The sequence below is a fragment of the Phyllostomus hastatus genome, unplaced genomic scaffold, assembly GCF_019186645.2.
Source record: "Phyllostomus hastatus isolate PE091 unplaced genomic scaffold, TTU_PhHast_1.1 phas_contig_40, whole genome shotgun sequence".
Taxonomy (NCBI): Eukaryota; Metazoa; Chordata; class Mammalia; order Chiroptera; family Phyllostomidae; genus Phyllostomus; species Phyllostomus hastatus.
The window spans coordinates 30,561,578-30,584,402 of NW_025333872.1; positions in this window are offsets into that span (position 1 = coordinate 30,561,578).

Genomic DNA, 22,825 nt, shown 5'->3' on the forward strand with positions numbered 1-22,825 from the left:
CTAGCACCATCAGCTGTGTCACTGTCCAAGCAGGATCTCCAATTAATTCAAAGTCACATGGCACCTTCTCACGGCCCACCAACAAAAATCCTTGCACCCTTTTCCTTCCTGCAGCATCTTTCCTGCATTTTTCCGACTTGCTAAAAGAGAGCTTTGCATCATGGCTACATCTTGCTTTCCAGCTTCCTAAGCTGTGTAGCAAAAGGGGGACCCAATGCCTCGTGGTGATTCCTCTCAATGGTTGCTGCATCTGAGTTTAAATTCCTGTGCCAGTCTTCCTCTGCAGCCCCATTTCCAACTCCTCCTACAATCAGTTACACCTGCCAGCACTCCCGTATCCTTCCAGCTTTACTGGGGTGCTGTAGTGAGTCTGCACAGGTGTGGCCCTGTGGCATGGAGCCAATCATCTCCAAGCTTTCACACAGGCACTGTAACCAAGAGTAGTTGCCCCCCAGTTACATCTTGGGTGTTATTCACTTGCATTCCCCTGGCTCAATGCATGGCCACAGCTATTTAACATATCTATGAAACCAGTCAAAGTTTATAGGTATGTTAAATAACCATGCCAGATTAGCTGCAAAGTTGTTGCTGTGCAAAACAGTTCTCAATGTTCCTGCTCCATGTGTCCCTTCCCTCAACTCACACCTGTGGGGGGGTGGTGGTGGTGAGGACACCTTTATATCTTTCTAATATTTCCAGGACACCTTGAGTTCTGGACCCCATTCCAAATCCCTATTTGGGGCCCCACTCTTGCTGCACTCTGTTACAATATCATGCTACATACCATCCCAACTTGCACTGATTCTATGTTTTGCTTTGTACCTCACTATATTTTGAACTTCATAATCGAGTCACATCAACAATATTCTGATGACAGAGATACTCCCAAATCAGTTTGAATTCTAAGAAGCAGTGAAAGTTCTAATTTAGGTTGTTTGTGTTAGCTAAAATCTTATTTTAAATGAACCATACAGATCTGGCTTTTAAATATAGGAAGAAAAAGAGGTCATATGTGTGACAAATAAGAAAATAACAATTAAAATTTTTAAAAAAGAAAATGATACCAGTGAATTTTGGTTGCCTAATTTAAACCCCAAGATTCCTGATAAGTAAAATTATAACCAGACACCCCCTCTCCCAATACATGTTCCATTTGAGAGTGCAGAAGACTCTTCAGAAAGACTGATTACCTTTCCAGTAAAAAACACAGACTCTGGCTATTGAGTCAGAGGCTTCTTCTTCCTACATGAAACATTTCATCTGAGTTACTAAGAGGTTGATGATCATCAAAATAGACTAAAAATAAACTAAAAATTCATATAAACATGTCTTGTTTATGTTTCTCCTCAAAGAAATATACTAAGTAAAAGCAATGTGGTCTTCAATAGGTGTCCACATAGAGCTGAATCGCTCTTGCACATTTAAAGATGGTAGACCATGTGCTTTATATCATATGCAATATAGTACATCATATGTTTATTTAGGAATGAATAAAAAGACTAGTATGGGACCAAGAGTATATAGAGAGAGTCCTTGAGTGGAACTCAGTTGTGTATCAGTTCAACAAACATCAAATGAGTAACTACTGCATGTGATACTGTCCTACATGAGAGGGTTGGGGACTGGAGGTGGGAAAATAAGAGATAAAGGTGAAGAAAACAAAAGGTGATGTTAATATTCATTGCATGTATCTAAGTTGGCCTGATTTTTTTTAATGCAAACTGTTCTCCCTACTAAACATGAGAACATGGATACTACTGGGTAAATACATATTATTAATCTGAGTTAGGTTTAGTTTTTCTCTGTAACTTTTCATCAAAAAGTTAGTGAGGTGAGTAGGACAAAGTTTACAAAGAAACCACAGATACAGTCAAATAGATCATGCTAATGTGTTTTTTTCTGTAAGTTACCATGTTTGAAAGGTATGCTGAGCACTTTTGCTGAGCTAACACTCATAGTGGTTACCTACACAGTTACAGGTTTATTAAAGTGCAATTTTTAAGATATTACATATATGGAGGAAGTTTAAAGATCCAGAAGAGGATCTTTACAGATAGTAATATATAATAGAATGTTTTCATTTTCATCTAAAATATTGTTGAAATACAAAACACCAAATCACCTTATTTTTAAAAGAATACATCAAGAATACATGAGAAAAAAATTTAATTTCACTGCCAAGAACATTATATTGGGTAAATTTGGTGTGTCAGCAAGGTCTTCTTATGTTCTGAAGCCATGCCTCTCAAAGTTTAATTAGCACATGAATCACCCAAAGATGCGGTTAAAATGCAGGTTCTGATGCATGAGGCCCAGGGTGGGGGTTGAGATGGCACATGCCTGACAACTTTCCAGGTGCTCCTGTTGCCTCACTTTGAATAGCAGTGGTCTGAACAGGGTTTTTATGAGCAAGATATTTTCCTTATAGACTTTATAAGAGAGTAACTTAAAAATTTTGGAGTATCACAGTTAATCTCAAAAAGTAAGATCTCAGGTTTTCCCGTTTGTGGCTTAGGGGCCATTAGAAGTACGTATACAAACTGCCCCAAAGAAAGAATAAGAAAACATCCAGTTATGGAGGATGACACATAATCGTCAGGAATTAAGTTATTTGACTTAAAGTAGTTTTTCCAAACTTGCCCCAAAATAATTGCCCAGGTAGTTATTAAAAATATAGATTTGCAGAGTATATCCTGAACCAACTAAACTAAAATTTCCAGGGATGGGATCTGGAGGTTTAACAATCTTGGGTGTTTCTTACCACCAGGCAAGTTTGGCAAACAAACAAAAAGAATTCCTTCTTCGAGTGTTTTATTTTAAATACAAATGCCACTGGGAACAGTCACTTACTAAACTTGTATCAGTCATAATTTATCCAACTGCATTTCTTGAAACAACTAAGATTAGAGTTGATGGGGAAGAAATTTGGATAAGTAGCGGAGCAGGTCATTTGCAAGTGCTGTCAAGACAAACTTAGACTGGGTAATGTGTAGCAGAAGAAGGTTCCTCAGCAATCAGATTATGAGAAGTGGAGAAGGAGGAAATGGAACAGAGCTCTAATTTACTAACATCTGAATATGTGCCCAGACCCTTCTAAGTGGTACCTACAATAACTCCTTTCATCCTCAATGTCAGCAGGAAGTAGATTCTACATTTAGGCCCATTGTACATACAAGGAAACTGAGGCGAACCAGCTACAAAATGGCAGAGCTAGTTTTCATGATTCTGTCTGTTCTCCCCTGACCTCTTCAATTTATGCAGATGTCTGTGGAACCTGGAAGGTGCCTTATTGTTTCATCTTTCCTCTCATTTTCCTACTAAATCAATGTTTTCCCTTCTGTGCAACTGGCCTGAGTTGGGAGTTACTGCCTTCCAGCAACAGCACTGGTATCTTTAGTTTGACAAAGCCTACTCAGAGTCAGTGTGCCTTTTTCCAACAACCAGCACAAGTTCCAATATATCTGTAAAGTGGAAAAGTTATTCTTTGATTTTTTTTGTCTTTTGGTCCTACTTTCAAAATTTAACCTACAACAAGGCTTGTAATCTGGTTAGCATTGTATTTAATATTTTTATCTATCAAAAAAATTGTCATTTCTCATGTTGTTCTTAAATTGTTTTCTATGCATAGTTTCTCAATCTAGATTTAAAGATGCTTATAGGCAGACATAATTTTTCTATGTTATTCATGCACCCTGGGCACCTTAAACAATATTAAGCACATGCCTCAAATAAATACTTCTTGGCCAGTAACTAAATTTTTATCATTTAATTTCATTTACTTGGAATTTAATGTGTATGCTTTGATTTGAGAAAATATTTAATTTTATTTACTTAAAATATAATCAACAAACAAAATATTAGAATATTACATCAGGAATTTCATATATAGTCTGTGTCATTTGTTTAAAATTTTAGTCTGGAACAAAACTCTGACATTCCATTCATATTAAAAATAATTAGACATTGAGACTTCAATAAATGTATGAGGCAAGCCCACCGCCTTAAAGAAACTGATGTCATTCCGACTTTGAGAAACATCTATCCAAGAAGCTATTTTGGCCTGAGTTGCATGTACACATTCCAGATGTGGTTCAAAATACTAATTCATTGCACATACTTTTAAATTTTTGAAATGTTGCTTCAAAGGGAAACTCAAGATTGGAAAATAAGAATGGAATGGAGTCAAGTAAATGACAAGCAAAAGTAGAGAAAAGAAAATATAGAAAAATAAGCAAAAGTCACATGATGGGAGGAGTAGGAGGATGAGGGAATAGTGAATGGAGTTGTCAAAATTCAGGATTAGCTTTGCAACCCACAACGTTTGCAGGATATCCAGAATTGCCAACCTGGAATACATGGCTGTAGGCAGCCATGAAGGATCTGCACTGTGCACCTCCAGGGGGCGCCATGCACACAGACTCTGATGCCCTGAACTGTATAATACACAAGCAGAGAGAGAGAGATAAAGATACCAAACCAGTCCAGACCAGCAAGTACTCCATTGCATTACCAGACTAAGAGAGCCACGTAAGATAGTTCATAACACACCAGCATACTATTTTATGATTGCATAGTTTATCATTTTTTCCCATTCCAAGCAAGCAGCAAGACTTATAATTCCCTGGGCTTAGATTAAAAGAGTCTTCTTATCTTCTGTAGAAGTCTGTACTACTAAGGATTGTCCTACATATCCCAAAAGGAGAATGGGAGAAAAAAAATGTCTTCAGAGTAAGAAGAGAAACCAGAGATTTCCAGAGGCTGGAAAGGAGATAGGGTTTGCTTAGTCCCAAGAATACTGGGGAGCCACTCTCCACGCAGTGCCAGCACTTTGGGGAAATAGTTCAGAGGATAAGACTGTGCAGTAGAAGGTGAGCCCCAGACACCAACTGATCTCAGCTTAAGCCAGGATTTCACACTCATGTTGGTCCAAGAGCAGCAGCACCACAGACTATATCACCCAGACATTAATGAGTTGCCAGCAACCACTCAGACGCTCAGAGATCAGAGGCTCTCTCACAGCCTCTTGAAGCCCCCTTGATTCTGGTGGGATCTAGGGAAAGAAGTCCCCCAAAATACTGATGTTGTATGTGCTACTACGCTATTTGTTCATAGAATGTAGACTCCTAGACAGGTCTTAGTTGAAAACATTTAAGTGAGTCTCATTTCTTACTAATTTGGAATTGCCAATCTGTATCTTTCTTCATGCAGAAATAGCACTTCTAGCTCTGGCATCAAGGACTAGAGTTATAGAAGCAGTCAAGAGTACCACCAGTTTTGCTACATAACATTGAAAAGTATTCTTATTTTTCAATTGCTAAATGTCGAACCTGTGCTACTCGATAATTATTATGTGCTCCTATCCTAGCAGCTAACAGAATTACTTCACTCATCCTCAGGTTTATTTATTAATCCAAAAAATAAAATTAGCTTTATCATATCTATAAAGGAAGGAAGGGAGAGAGAAGAAGGAGAGGGGGGAGGGAAGAGGAGGAGGGAGGTAAAGGGGAGGGGGAGAACAGGGAGGAAAGGGAAGAGGAGGAGGAAGAAGGAGAGGAGGAGGGAAGGAAGAAAGGAAGCAAAGAAAGAAATACTCTATTATCTGATTTGCACGTTTTAAAATTAGTGTAAGTAATCCAATCAACCTTATGTACACCACCTGAATCCATAGCCATTGAAAATACCTTGTTAATAAGTGGGATCCCTTCAAAGAATGACTCAAAAACCACATTAAGTACACTCTGTACAAAAACAAATTGTATTACTGATTTTAATCACTATCATATGTTCATTATCAAGAAATTAGGTAGATTTCCCCCTATTTTTTAATTAATGCAATATAGTCAAAACAAGAGAATTAGCTAATAAAAAATTTCAGAGCAATTTAGTGCTGATGTAAGTGAAAGCAGACTTACTTTTTTAAAAAAAAAATATGCCTTTGCTATTTAACTCCTTAGCTTCACTACTCACTGGATGGAGAGTTTTGTATCTGCTTCTGAGTGGCACTCAACTACCGTATTTGCAATCAAGAATGCTGGTGGCTTAAAAGCAGTTTAGCCTATGCTGTACCTGTTTCCTCTCATCTTCCCGCCCCATGGGAAAGGACACTGGTATAAGATAAGCAAATAGCCAGCAAGTAGTACAGAAAACCCACTGGCTGGGTAGCACAATCTCTTCAACACAGAACTTAGATTAACATCACTTAGAACTAGGGTTTAATAAGAAAGTAATTTGAACATGCAGCAAATCAAAAAGAAAAATATAACAAAAATATGTAATGTGTACCCTTATCTTGTGGCCCAAATCATAATGAATAACATAAAAATGTAGATTTGGTTTTTGTCAACTGGTAAGAAATATAACTTAGTGATACAGCCCTTACAATTTCTAAGCCAAACACAAGAGCCCTCTACTGATTTTAACAAAAGAATCTTTTCAACAGTTTGTAAGAAAGACAGAATGAGAGGGAGGAGGAGAAGAGGGGAGGGAAGGATAGAAACAGACAGGCATGCAGGGAGCGGGGAGAAATGACTATTCAGAACATTTTCCAGTATACACCATGTATATTTTTCTTTTAAAATTATTTAACCTGGGTCCATCTTTAGTTGCTAATATGATGGAACGAAAGCACTCATATTTCACATGATCTCTAGCGGTGACCTCTCACCGAACTTCCTCACACCCAACCTCTTCCTTCTCAAATCTGTCCTTGTTACCAGTTATGCAGCCAAAACACAGATTGGATAATGTCACCCTCCATTCTCCATCTTTTATGTAAAACCTGTTACCCAAATAATTAGGTCCAAATGTTACCAGGCAGGTCTACTTCACTTATTTATGTTATCACTCTCCACACAGTCTCCCACTGCATTTATTCAGTCTTTATTCCTATAAATCCCAACCACAAGATTACTCAGTCACAGAGACGGCCTGCTGCAAGTCACATCCATGGTTGTGTTTCGGTTCATGCTTTTCCCTAGAGTCCCTTTCCATCCCCTTCCAAAACCAGTATCCTACTCTACTGCGAATGTCTCCCAACTGCACGCACTGTGAACCTGCTGAGACCAGGGACCCACTTTTATTTTCCTCTCACCACCCCAGCATCAGCATCTGCACACTCTGGAGGGCAGGCACCGTGTTTGATTTATCTTTGTATCCCAGGTGCCTAGCCCCACAAGCAACAAGTGGCCCACAAATGTTGGTTGAATTGAGCAAACTAAAATTCTACATTTTGAAATTGTGCTATTTTTCATGGCCCACCTCAGATGCAACATTGTTGTGAGACCTTGCCAGGTCTTGATAGTCCTATCTCCTTTCTCCTTCCTGTTCTCTCCTTGCACTGTTCACAGTCTGACACTGGGGTTTCGGTAAGCTCCTAGGGAGTCTTATCTGAGGGACATAAAAGCGGAAGTCTCTGGGGTGGGGAGATTGTTTGTCACACAGCCATCAGAAAAGTCCTATCAGGAACCAGTGTGTGACTGTGGGCTATCTAGGGCATGTGCTTGCATGGGGGCAAGGCACCCCAGTGTCAGTTTAGGACCCCGCGGGCCGCTGTGCCCGACAAAATGGATGGCAAGGCAGTGACATCGTGGAGTAGCATAGCAAAACTCTCTGTACCCAAGCCTTCTGTATTCTCCCAAATGGCAGCTGGAATTAAGCTTCGTGATCCAGCTGTCTCTGCAACCCAAAGTACAAAGGATTCCTTCACATAATTGTAATATTAGATGTACAGTAATATATTCTGAGGTAACCTTAGGATTTTTTAGAAGCTCTTTTTCTTATTAACTATGTATTGACTGTATGATCAGACCTTGTTTTTAATTCCTAGTAAATCACATTTCACTGGTTGGGAGCAGGCTGCAACGTAATTCCATGTTCTCTCTTCATTGTTGCTCCATTGGTTAAGTGAACAGTTTGTTGAACGAATTGTTCATTGAATGAACAAAATCTGGGTTTAATCCTGGGGAATCTTCACCAAATGACTCTTATGAAAAAGCATTTTCAAATGCTTTTCTAAAATAAATACAAATGATAATAATCAAGTTCCAGTGCTTCCCAAAGTATGGTTCCCAGTCTGGCAGCAGCAACAGCAGCTGGGAGCTGGTTGGAGCTGCAGATTAGTTGGCTCCCCGCCAGACCTACTGACTCAGAAACTCATCAGGTGGAGCCCAGAGATCTGGTTTTAACAAGCTCTTGAGTGATTCTGATATACACTGAAGTTTGAGAGCTACTGTCCTAGTTTATCAAACTGATGCTATTCTTTTGATTTGCTCTCCTTAACAGGTCTTTTCTTGTAACAAGGAATAGCAGACATTATTTTCAATTTATTTCATGTGCAAACAGGGTGGTCTTTATCAAATTATTAAACTGTTCATCTGTGAAACAAAAAGCACAATAAGCAACCTTGAAACATTGTAGGTAGACTTAAGTGCAATATACACATAAAGACACTAGATACACTAACATACATTGTACATATTTGTTCTAATCCCCTTTCCTCCTCCTTTCATTTTATTTTCATATTTATAGAATCACCTATTTCCTGATACTCCATCTTAATCACCCAGTCTGACACAGGAGCATTTCCTAAAACTTGATCTCCATAATTCTTATTTAGTTGAATTTCCATTTGTCCATGAAGTTTCTACTCTTGGTGATCTACACAATTACATTTAAAGAGTACATGGATGTAGAGTGGACATCATGACTAGGCTTCCCATCTAGATCTCCCTTTCAAAGGTTCAAGTTCCTTAATATCACATTTCATGAAGTTCTGTCTTCCACAACAAATGGACTGAGACCAGCCAATGGGCTGGGTGACAAGCCCTGGTTACCAGGGACACCACGGCAACTGCAATACAACCCATTCCCTCCAGGAGCCTGCAGCTGAATGGGCTTATCTTAATTATCCAGTTGACTTCTCCCTCTATACAAGAATTTACTTTTCTGGAGAAAAAGCTACTCCTGTTCAGTCCAAAACATGATGGAAACAAAAGTGTAACTGTGTGCAAAATGGAAAAGAGTAGCATGTCTCAAAATACAAAACCCTGAGTTTTGAGACCTGCCTCTTATTAGTACTCACTAGAAGGATTTCCAGCAATACAATGCTAGCATATTACTAAGAACAAATGCTAGCCTTGCCAGAAACTTCTGGGAATTTAAACTTTCTGTTAATCATTACTGAAAGTGGAAGAAATACCTGTTAGAAAAACCTTGATTAATTTCAGTGTTCTAATTATGGTTTTAGTCAAATGCATTCTTTTTAAAAAAAGATTTTATTTATTTATGTTTAGAGAGAGGGGAAGGGAGGGAGAAAGAGAGGGAGAAAGATATCAATGTGTGGTTGCCTCTCGTGAGCTCCCTACTGGGGACCTGGCCTGAAACCCAGGCATGTGCCCTGACTGGGAATTGAACCAACCACCCTTTGTTTTGCAGTCCAGCGCTCAATCCACTGAGCCACAGGGCAGTCAAATGCATTCTTATTCCTGGGTATTCAGAAGTTTTGGTGAAAAGTTAGAAGTTTCTTTGTGAGCCTCATTTGCTCAAAAGTGTGTATAACACAAGCTTCCTGAGCAAAAGTGGAGAACAGAAATTTATGTTGCCCACAAACCTACCACAGTGTGCAGTTCACAGCAAGTCCTCAATAAGGAATCATTTATAAAAGGTGATAGTGGTTTTTCAGTCAAAGAGTAATCTACAAGGGACCTACTTGTTCCAAGGATAGGGAGGGTGGAGCATGGGGATCATACCATTTAGGCCTCTGACTGCTGAACATTCAGTGTGGTGTCGTCAGGTAAGCTCACAAATCATTCATCATGAAATGGGCAGACATGTTCAAAGAGTCTTCAAAAAAAATTCACTGAAGCCAAATGCAGCCTCTCACAACACCACCTGGCACACTGATACAGATGGGGTCCTAGAACACTCAACTCACCTAGTGTGGGAAGCCTGTACTATAAGGAACCCACCTTCCAAAAGGTAATTCCCTTTTTGGGGTGTTCCCCCCTCATAATTCAATGTCCTTAATTGCATGGCACAAATGTGAGGCTGAACATAATTTCATGTCTATATTGGTCTACTGTTTTTCTTTCTCTGAACTGTCTGTGTGTTGTATATTTTCTTAAGGATATGTTTACCTTATGCTTACTTGTGAATAATTTTGTAAAAATTAGTATGTATGTCTTAATTTTGTCTTTGTGTCTCAGAGTTCACTAATAGAGATTTGTTAAGTAGAGGATAATACATGTGTAAACTGGAATATTACACAGCCATTGAAAATGATGGTGTAGCTTTCTATTTATAAATACAAGCACCTGTTTATTACACATTGCTAAGTTTACATAAAAACAGGATAAAGATTGACTTTTGTTTTGTTTCATACAATATGTATTAACATATGAGGAAGTGCTCAAATAGCAGCATTTTCCAGATATTTTGGGGTTTTTTTCCAAAAAGAAATGTTAGTATAATACGCTTGAGAAATACCACTTACTAACAGTTTCTTAGTGATTGCCATAGCATAATTCAGATATGAAAGGTTCTGAGGGGGTCTACAACAGAGAAACTTGCTTAATCTTGTTTAACCTAGTATTGATTACTAAACTTTCTTCATTGAAAATTAGTGTATAATCTGATTTAGTGTTTAGTGGAGCGCATTTGAGAACTCTAGTGTGGAAAACCATTTAGGAAGACATTCACCAGAATGGCAAGAGTGGTTATCTCTGGGTACTGTAATTAGGTACATTTCACTTTGTTTTAATATTTTTCTCTAAAATTGAGATTTTACATGTATTATTTTATAGTTTGAATAAATGATATAATCTTTCTTTATTTTGAAAATAAGAGGAAAAGTTTAAAAGAAAACCAAATTTAGGGATCTTAAAAATAAGTCAGTCACCATCAGTTTAACTGACTTGTCACCAGGATGTTAATAACATTTGGTGCATAAACAAAGATGTTGTCAACATGGTCTGGAATTGTTCTCCCAGTCACATGGGTACTTTTGGGCTGATTCTGTCCTAGTAATTTCTCAAGTACTAGAGCATATGCATGTCTGTACTGATACACTCAACCAGCGGTTTCCCAGCAAAGAACAGCTGTGTTCCACTGGGCAAGGGGCAGAGAGAGATACAGAGATCAGGAACTGACAAACAGTTGAGCATGTTAGCATTATTATAGACCAGCTTTCCCACCGCCCAGTTGATGTTCAGTGATGATGCTCTCATCTTTGAAGACTGTGTGTCTGTATAAGTAATGGTGTTGTAGTACAGACACGTGCCACGTAACACTTCTCTCAATGACATACCCCATACACAACGGTAGTCCCGCAAGATTGTAATGCACTGAGAATTCCTATGGCATAGTGACATCACAGCCATCATAAAGTCACACATTTGTGCTGATGCTGCTGTAAACAAACTTACTGCACTTCCAGTCTTATAAAAATGTAGCATGTGCTATTATGTATGGTCCATAATACTTGATATTGATACTAAATGACTATGTTATTGATTTATGTATTTACTATACTATATTTTTATCATTATCTTAGAGTACCTTTTTTACTTGTTAAAAAAGTTCAATGTAAAACAGTATGCTGTGTTACTTCCAGCAGCATCTCATGTACTTCATGTTTACACAGACTCTTGAATGCACTGTTTTCTCTTGCACTTTGATTTAATCTTTGGCTGTACAAATTTGTAGCCTGGGAGCCACAGGCTATACCTTGTAAAGATATCCCTGGGGTTGAGGGGCACATGACTGTAGTAGCAGTGTTGTTTCAAGACAGAAAGAAAGTAGGAATATTATTCAAAGAAAATGTATCTGATTTTTTTCTTCAAATAAAACTGCCTCACCATTTTAATTTACGTAACAGTTTTTCCAGTATTTGCTGAAAGTAACTTTAATTTTTTTTTCCAAAACAAGCTTCAACTTGGGTAAAAATGCAGCTAAGCCTGAATAACCTGAGTTTTTAGGGAGGACATCTCTTCATTAGCATCTGTGAAAAACCAGCGATGGAAGTTTTGCAAGAGATTTGCTCATATGGTGGCACTTATGGGCATGGACTGCTTGGGCAAGCAGCGACTTGGAGGGAGCATACTGATTCCAACAGAAAGGCTTTATTGAGAGCATAGGCACACTCCGAATGGTATTCGTGTCAGAAGGGGTGCTGCCAACAGCCTTAGGGGCACCAAAAATGCAGCGCAGGGTGGCACAGCAGTCTCGTGACTCAAGCTTAGTCAAAGTGTTATGTCGGAGTCTTTCAAGGTTACTTTAAAAAAAATCTAAACGTCTGGGCAGGACAATTCATTCTACACAAAGAAAATATTAGAGCTAAAATTGAAAAAAAAAGCTTTCACTTAAAGAAAGCCCACTGGACCAGGAGCTCATTAATACTGCAAGACAGAATGTCAGCAGTAATCCCGGTAAATCACTCCACATCCCCGGCACAATCAGTGCGTACGATGACTGATCTCCATCAATTTGGTTGCATGTGCCAGCTCATCCAGCAGAGACTAACTCACATGGAACTGAGAAAATCATGTTATTCAGTATTTACTGACTTCTAATCCAGATTAGGGAATGGAATTCAGGCAGAATTTATGTTTATGTTATGCTATCGAAGACAACTTGCTGTTCTTAAAACCCACTCTGCGTCACACGGCTGCATCTGTCTCATTTTTTCCATGTGAAGGGAAGGTAATTTACGTAAGAAAGACAGCCTATCATAGGAAGACATCTCAGATTCCCCTAGAGGTTACTGATCTTTCCCTTGGCTTGAACAATGTCCTGGTATTTCTGTTTGGACTCGAGAACACAGATCTAATTTTTCACATTTCTATCCTTCCACATACCTTTTTAACAGTTAAAATAAAGGGAAACATGGGGCATCATGTTACTTGAGTTGTTCTTCTTAACTCTGAACAGAAGGGCACCTAATCCAATCAGCCACACCTGTTACATAATGCACACTCAGGAAACATGCCTTAGATACAAATAAACTGATGCTCCCACTTGCCAGGTGTATTTGTTCTACTTATTCTTAGGTTGTAGTCTATACATCTAACACATTTGTATAGCACTAAATTATAAACACTTTTCAGCTTGAAAAGACTTTAGCAGACATTAAGTAGTAATAAGAGCCAACACTTACATTATACTAACAGTTTAGTAGCTATTATTCATTAATCCTCAGAAAAATCAAACAAGCTGAACACTTGTATTATCCGTACTTTACTACAGACACTGAGGCACAAAGAGTTAACTAATATGCTCATAATCTCATAACTCATAAGTGACAGGATCTGAATCTGAACTCAGACAGTCTGACCATCACCTCCAAAGCATCCTCCCACATTTCGGCGCAACTGCTTCTTTTACAGACTCAGCAAGGGTCGTGGGCTCCCTAAAATCAGAGAGCAAGATTTGCACTCTGGAGTCCAAGGTCAATGCTCTGGTTTTCTAAATTTGGGTACAAGCCAAGCAGATACCTGCAACTAGACAGATTCCCAGAAATGGTCCATGGTATTTATTTACAATCCTCTCACAGAAGAGATTTAATAATGTATGATAGATAGCCCTCACCGGCAAGTCCTTCTTTTCATTCATCTGGTCACTGCTTCTCCATGGTTTCACAGTGCTTGGAGCACAGCCGCCCCTGCAGAGCCATTCATGGAGAGCCTGACGGGGACCGAGAAAGTAGCCCATCAGGGCACCTGAGTCTCTGTCCTGGCTCTCCACTGACCAGCTTTGCGAATTTACAGGGAACATTTAATCTCCTGTGGTGTAATTTCTTATCTGGAAATTAAATGAGTTAGATAGATAGTTTTTAAAAATAAAAAATCATTTAGTTTTAAATAATTTATGTGACAGAGTGCCTAACACAGAATATAGGTTCTGGACAGATGCTGACTGTGCTAAAAAGCTTTTGGCAAGGCATTCAGTGTTTTAATATTCTCTTTTCATTTTTTAATCTTTTTTTATTGTTGTTCAAGTACAGTTGTCTCCATTTCCCTCCCCTGCCCCCAGCCCCACATTCTTCAATTTGTTCTCTTTCAACCATTAATTCTGTCGACCCAGTTTTCAAGCAGGGGCCTGACAGGAGAGGAAAAACGTGCTGGTGGGAATTCTCAACTGCAGCCATGACATCAGTAAGAAAACACGCCCTCATCTCAGAAAAATAGTTATGAATAATTCCACTAATAACATTCGTACTCATATTTCTGCCACAGTGATTGTTCAATGATACATTTTTTAGAAGCTTGGGAAATCACAATGATATCCTGAGATAATCTCAACCGTAGCTGTCCCTGTCTCTTCTAAGGTCCTGGGGATGTGTGTCCAAAAGTTATGGTGTGAGCCTCGTGTCCACACCCAGGGCAAATAAAAGAATCTGACCCCCTTTGGCTGTTATTGTAAAAGGGAAAAACTGGGAACCACTTTTCATTGAGCCACATGTGACAGTTATTCCCCACTGAAGGAATGAATGCCAGGTTCTACGGTAAAGGAAAGGAACACTGGGGAACCAGACAACAAACGAATGTGTGCTACAGCAATAATGCATGTATCCTTTCAGCTTTTCTTCAACGTAGTCTTGAGGCGACTGATTGGTGCTCTGATGCAATGTGATCTGACATATTGTAGCCAGATTTGACAGATTACAATCTTCCTGCAGAACCTGAGGGTAAAATGTTTGGACTGCATTGAAATACTTTTTACAAAGAATCCAGTATAGCTCTTTTATTCATTGTTTCCAGACTTTCCTTATAAAATACCCTTGTTTGGAATTTCACAATCACATCAGTACATAAAATCTGTGTATAATTCTAGGGAAAAAAGGAAACTTTTTTTCACATTGTTTAATCTAACCTTATTTAACTATAGAATGATTATTTTATTTTTATTTTTTTAGTTTTATTGAGAAATAATGAACATACATCACTGTGTAAGTTTAAAGAATATAGCATAATGGTTTGATTTAGAATATTGTGAAATGATTACCCCAGTAGGCTCAGCTGACATACATCTTCTCATATAGAAACAATAGAAAGAAAAGAAAATAATTTTCTCCTTAGGATGAGAACTCTTAGAATTTACTCTCTTAACAACTTTCCTATAAATCACACAGCAGTGTCAGCTACAGTCATCATGTTGTACATTCCACCCTTAGTATGTATTTATTTGGAAGTTTGCATGTTTTGGCCACCTTCTTTCAGTTCCTCCTCCCTATGCCCTCCGCTTCTGACAATCATAATTCCAACCTCTTTCTTTACAAGTTTGGGGGTGGGGGTTACTGCTGTTGCTGCTTGTCATTTTTTTGTTTTTAGTTTCCATATGTCAGATCATACAGTATTTGTCTTTCTCTTATTTCTCTTAGGATAATGCCTTCAAGGTCTATCCATGTTACCACAAATGATAAGATTATCTTATTTTTAATGGCTGAACAATATTCCATTAGAAGGATAGAGAGATACATAGATAATCTCACAACTTCTTTAAGCATCCATTCATTAATGGACAGTTAGGTTTCTTCTGTATCTTGTCTATTCTAAATGGTGCTGCTGTGAACTTGGGAGTGCAGATATCTTTTTGAATTAGTGCTTTCTTTTTCTTCAGGTAAATACCCAGACAGGGATTGCTGTGTAGTACAGTATTCCTATTTTTCATTTTTGGAGAAACCTCTGTACTGTTCCCATCGTGGCTGTGTCAGATTACATCTCCATCAGCGGTGCACAAGGGCTCCCGTTTCCCCACATCCTCACCAGCACTTACTTCTCGTCTTCAATAACAGCCATCGCAACCAGTGTGAGGTGAATCCCATTGAGGTTTTGATTTACATTTCCTTGATGATTGGTAAAGTCAAGTATCTTTTCATGTACTTGTTGGCCATTTGTATGTCTTCTTAGATATATCCTCCCTCCATCTATCTATCTATAGATAGATAGATAGATAGATAGATAGATAGATAGAGGGAGAGAGAGAGGTATTCCAACTCCAGCTGATGGGAGGATAGAAGAAGGAAGTAAGAGACATCTGTATTTTTTAAATCTCCAGAAGTGCCACTCACTCCTAGTTGGAAATCAACAACCATAGAAATACAGGAGTCCTATAGAGTCCAGCATGATCCAGTTCTCTCAACTGATACGTAGAAAATATTAGTCTCCTGCTCTATATTATTCAAAACACAGATTAATATTTAAATAACAATAGCCACAGATAATTAACAATCTATGTATTCTAGTGGTCTGTAGTAGAGGGTGTACCAAAATAATAGCTATTTTCTAGATAATATACAGCAACAAAGAAAAGAAATCTGCAGTAAATTGTAACATAGTAAAATCGGGCTGTTATTTCTCATTTAAAACCTTATCAATTATAACTTTCAGCTGACCAACTCAGCTTGTTTTTCTCCTGACTGAGGAATATTGGACAGAATTCTCGGGATTTTGTGGGCTCATAGGTATGTCTCCCAGGGAGGGCTGAGGGTTTAGAGCCCCGTCATTCTGTCTTGTTTCTTTCCTTAACTGTAGCTCTCTGAAAATGGAGTTTTGTCCCTTTCTGGTTTTGATTGCTGCTGTGGATTTTTTCCCTAGTTTTTGCATCCTTGTTGTTTATTTCATTATGAATTGGAGCAGGGAAATTCTACAACACAGCCTCATTTCTTACCCATAAATTTTCTTAAATTTTGTAATTATGTTTATGAAATTATATTTAATCTTATGTTAACTACAAGTTCTGTCCAGAAAGTATCAATCCATGTAATATTAAAAATAGAGATATTTATTAAAGAAGAAACAAGAAACATTGTACATAAGACAGTGATGCCTCAGTTCCCTTTCAAAGTAGGCAACTTGGGACCTCACACAGTTCTCAAAAACACTGCTCGAAACACTGCACAATCCTTTGCTGGAATCACCATCAACTGCCTTATTGTATTTTCCTGAATCTCATTGACAGTCTGAAATCTCTTCGCTTTCAAATGTGATTTTACTCATAGTTTTGGAAAAAGCCAGAAATGGCAGGGTGCCAAATGTGGGCTGTAGCAGGTCTGAGTCACCTGGGTGATTTGATGTTTCACAAAAAACTCTGCATAATACGTGATGCACAAGCAGGCATGTTATCGTGATGAAGCTGCCAATCACCAATTGCCCATAGCTGTGGCCTTTTGAATTATCCAAATAGTTTTCATGGAGGAATGTTCAAACTTAATGTCAAATATGATGCAGAATCATTTCTCTACTTGCTCAGTCATTTTGAATGCAATGGCCACACAGTACACATGTTCACTCAACAGCATCTACCACCCCCACTGACTAGTACAGTGAAAATGTCATTATTCATGCATATACATTCCAGTCCACTCTTCTTGGCTTCCAGGTTACATTGTTGTCACCCAAACTCTTCTTATTATATTACTGATGACTGGACTTTTCCTGGACAGACCTCTGGTTCTTTCTAACTCAATTACTTTGCTGAAATCTAGTTGAGGGACTTCTTATACTTATCTGATTTAGAGGCTGTTCAGCTCTCATTTTGAGAAAGAAAACACATGAAACCAGAAATGTGTCTCTTTTTTAAAAGAGAATCAGCTTTAATTTTTTTTAAAAAAACTGTGAAACTACTCACCTATTTCTGAGGGCATTTTTTTAACTCCAGCACTAGGTTGTACATATCTTCTCTTTGCTGGTGAGAGAAGCTACAGGCTACAGAACATTTATGACCCAGAGAACTAATCTAAGGACTATTTTTTAATTATGCCCCAGTGTTACTGATACTGTTTTCTGTTGTATTTTTCACTACTTAATGTAAAGAAACAAGAATTATATCACTATTAATTTTTATGTAATATAAAGCCTGTTTTTAGACACCTATTTTGTAAACTTCTAAATTTATAAATGCTTTTATAGTGTAAAGAATCATGGAATATGGTTGTGTGTGGTAATTCAGAAACTAGTGACAAAAAATATAGTATTTAATTTTCCTCCTCAAAGTCATATTCGTGTTTCTGCCAGTCCCATTCTACCCTGCGACGTTAGTTGCAGTGTTTGAAACAGCAGTGCTCTACCTCTGTTCTGACAGGGTTGAAACAAAAGTTGCTGCTAAAGTTTTAAATCCTCCAACTCAAAATTTTGTTTGTTCTTCAACGAGTTCAACTAGTAAAACAAAATGTTATTACACTATTAATTTTAATTATTTTCTTCTCCTTTCCACTTTATCTTAACCTTTTGTCTCTTTATTTTTACCTTTTCCCTTGTATCTGAACTCAATACCTATAATTTTCTGTTTCTTTTTCATAGCGGTCAGGTCATTGTGCACCCTACCAGGGATGCCAAAGAGTATATAAAACATTTCTCTGACTTCCAGGGTAAATCATTTTGAGCAATATGCCACAAATGGTGTTCTTTCTCTGCTCTCCTATTATATTTCTATTGGAGCTATGTAAGTTTTGTTCTGTGTACTTATCCTCCAAAAAGAAGATTCCTATAAAGTCCTGGTGTTTCCAAAAGACTAGGGAAATAGCAGCTCCTTGGCCCTGCTTATTCTTCAGTTGGAAGTCAGTCAAAATTCCATCTGAGACTCACTGTGGAGGAGCAGGTTAACATGTGCAGTTTCTGATCCCTTTCCCAGAGTCTTGGAGACCTTCATGTGGTACAGCTAAGCCTATGTGAGATCATCTTCATATCCCACTCCCTAGATGCCTGCCATCTCTAACAGACTGTGTACATGTACCATACACAGGATCTACTAAAACCAGTTTTTTTCCTATTTCTACCCCATTCATCTTGAACTTAAATGCCCCAGGATGCAATGATCACTTATGTTCCCTCTCTTCCTTACTTCCTCACCTGGGAAAGCTGAGACTTCGTGTCCATAGACTTTAACTATCAGGATGGAGAAATCAGGCCAGCTGTACCAACATCACAACCATTTATTTCAAGACATTATTGGAGGAAGATAGGGATGTAAATCAATGAATAATTTCACTAATTGTGTCTATACATTATTGCAAACTGATTTATTTTAAAAAGAAAGAAAACTCTAGGCAAGCAGCTCACTTATTAAGACATGAAAAATGCTCCATTGCATTCACCAGTCCTCAACGATTATGTCATGAACTTTGCTCAGTCCTACTATGTTCCCATCCTTGGAAGACCAGCTGTAGCACTTGAACCAGATACTAACACCCTATAAATATTCTACCCCGGCCTCCCTCTTCTGAGATTCTTTTAAGACAGTAAAGGTATTGTTCTCCTTTATTGTATTAGGTTTAATAAATATAGTTTTGATTGATCAGCAGGTTTTCCAGTAGTCTTCTCAAGAGTAGACATCTTCTGGGGACACTTTTCATCTTAATGAGCTAATTTTTAAAATATGGAGAACAAATAGGGATAGAAGAATAGAAGAACAGTATCATGTTCCTCCAAAAGCACGAGTCAAAGAATCACTTGCCTGCTTTTCTATCTGATTCACCACTGGGGTCTAAATCTGAGACTAGTAAATAAGGGGGATGCCTTCCACTATTTCAGGTATGTGGGGCTTATTTTGTTACTTAGGCAAAATACAGCTAGGCCAGACTCATAGTTGTGTTCTTTTCAGTCCAGACATTGGCCATCTGTATTGTTTGGGGATTTCTCCAAGAATCTGTGGTAGACTGTAAGGGTTACATTTAGATTGTATTTTTATTTTTACTACATTTTTATTTTTAAACTATTTTAGAAGAAGTTGGAAGATATTCCATAAAGGGCTTTTGGGCAGATATAATTTTCAACCATAGTTCTCTGCTCCTTTTCAAAGCAAAATATCTCTATCATTCAAGCTGACCATTCATTTGTTTTTTTCTTCTCTTTATTAAGCCAATTTTATAGAGTATCTAGCTTGAGCCAACTACTGTGAAAGGCATTGAAGATATGCCTATATTGAAGAAGACAATATATTAGAGAAGACAATATATTAGAGCATCCTATAAAAGAATAATTTTTATATACCTATCATTTATGTGGAAATAGAGCTTCTCCTTAAGAAAAAAAAGGGCATTGCATAATAAAAAGTGGAGTTCAATGTTAGAGAAGAACAGAAGTTGTCAAAAATAATCTCAACTATTTAAACTAAGAAATGGATTCCTGCTCAAAATTTGTTTTGAAAAGGTCACATTTCCAACAGACTTATTTTATCATGTTTCCCCTAGAATAGTCTTATAAATGGTCACTTATATAAACACTTGAGAAAACTTGTAATTATTCCAGGGTAGAGGTGAATACTGACTTGACTCCTCTTCCTTCCCATGCACCTCTATGTCAGAAGGCAGCCCATAAAAAAAAATTACAGAGAAGTAGTGTTTTATCTTATTTGTTGGAAGTATTTGCAAACAAATTCAATAATTATATCCTGAAGTCTACTTACACAAGCCCCATGAGTATTACTGAAGTGAAAGTGACTTACAAGAATTTTTAACAATGTGTTAGCTTTCCCACCAATGTAACTCATGTTTGACCAATTTCCAGCATTGATATTATAAATTAAATAAATAAAAATAAAAAGGCCAGGATTTAGACTCAGTATTAATATAAAGAAAGCAGAACTTATGAAGATATGATAGGTGTCCTCTCCAGTATGTCATGATCTTTTGCCTTGATTTTTCCAGAACAGCCTTTATTTCAAATGTTGTATTCTATCATCACATAAGAACCATTTGATATAATTAATTCCAGTCACAAATTATGATCCACTATATAGGACTCCATCTCACAACCAATTGATTGAAATTCTACATAAGGTTTCACATTGGATTTTATTTAGCAAGTCTTGGTATGAATAGTCCTGGTAGTGCTAACATAGTGTGAATGCATTTTTTATCTCCTCCTGAATGCAAGTACTTAAAAAGGAGCATTTATGAAAGTGCTGGGTGCATTCAGAGTAGGGAAATTAGTATTAGAGAACACTAATTAAGATAGGATAGGATAGGACACAGATATGGAGATTTAAAAAAAAAAACAAATATACCATCTCCTCAGAATTTACTTAGATTTGGTCCTGCTTTCAATCACTTTTGTACTCATGGACAATAAGAGTTGCATATCAGTAATGTTCTCAGTTTGACTTCACCTACTATGCAGATCGATAGCTATTAAAAGCAAATCATTATCTAGTTAGTCTCCTTTCCCTGAATACAGAGGGGCGAAAGGATTTTTGCAGTAATCTAAAACAAAATTGATTTTGAAGAAAAGAAGGTATTTTTCCATCCCCAGGAGCTACTCACACTCTAGCCAAGTTCTGAGGATATTTACTAAGGCCAAATGATGTGAGTTAAACCCCAGTCTTTGCACCCTTCATAAAAACTTCTGTAGGTTGGCCAGTTCTAGGGCCAGCTTGGTATTAAGGTTCAGAACAGAGTTTTCTCACAGTAGGCATGAGAAGTTTTTAACAACCCAACTTCTGAAATTTGACCTGGATGTTGAATCTGGAATTCCCAGTCCATTTCAGTGTCCAACTATCCAATGAAATAAAAAGAAAAGAATTTGACACCTTGTCAGTTCATATCATCTATATGTGTTTAAACAGAAAGCAGAATTTCTTAAGAGGCATCCTTAAGATACAAGCGAGGGGATCATAAACTTCCCGTTGGCAAAGAATCTGTCTGAGATGAAGTAGATGAGATTCAGCCTTGAGGTATGGGATGGCCCTCCAAAAGGTCCCTTCAACTCAAGATATTTCATGACCTACCAGTGAACTCCAACTGGACACAAGTTGTATTGAGATCATTGTGCTGCTCACAGTTATAAACATTTCTATTAAGAAAATTGTATTGCAACAACAATTAAAATAAAATTCTAAAAAAAGAAAAAAAGAATGCTGTTGTCTTATATTATATGATGATAAAGGGGTCGATCCAACAAGAGAATATAACCCTTGTAAATATTTACACACCCATCAGGGGGCACCTAAATAAGTAAAGCAAATTTTGACAGACATAAAGGAAGAGATTGACAGTATCACAGTCATGTTAAGGAATTTAACTGCCCACTGACGCCCACTTAACTGCCCACTAGAGCCAACGGATTTAGCTGATATTTTCAGAGGATTTCACCCCAAAGAAGCAAAATATACAAGAGGGGACCCAAAAATCTGAAATTCATTTATAAAAAATAGCATATTTATTCTTATGCGTTTAAACCTCAGCCACCTTCCAAGAACTTTCTATTTTATGCAATACACCTATTGAGACATTTTTTCCACTGCTCAAAACAGTTTTTGAACTCATCAATTTTGATCCCTTTTAGTGCTTCTACCATTTTTGTTTTACCCTTTCCACATCAGCAAAACATTTCCCTTTCAGGACATTTTTAATCCAGGGAGACAAAAAAAAGTCTCTTGGGGGCATGATCAGGTAAACAGGGAAGGTGGGGGACAGGGGTCATGTTGTTTTTGGTCAAAGACTACTGAACACCCAGTGCAGTGTGGGCAGGTGCACTCACAAATCATCCATCATGAAATGGGAAAACACATTGTAAAAGTCTTCAAAAAAATTCACTGAAACTGAACACAGCCTTTCACAACAATACCAGCTAGTTCACTGATACAGATGAGTTCCTAGAACACTCACCTGGGGAGTGGAAAGCCTGTTCCACCAGGGGCCTGCCCTCCAGAAGATAATTCCATTTTTGGTAGGTCATCCCTGTATATTCTCTTCAAGTCCACATAGAATATTTTCCAGGTTAGACCACATGTTAGGACACAAAACAAGTCTCATTAAATTTAAGAAGATTGAAATCATATGAAGCATCTTCTCTGGACACAATAGTATGAAACAAGAAATCAATTGTAATGAAAA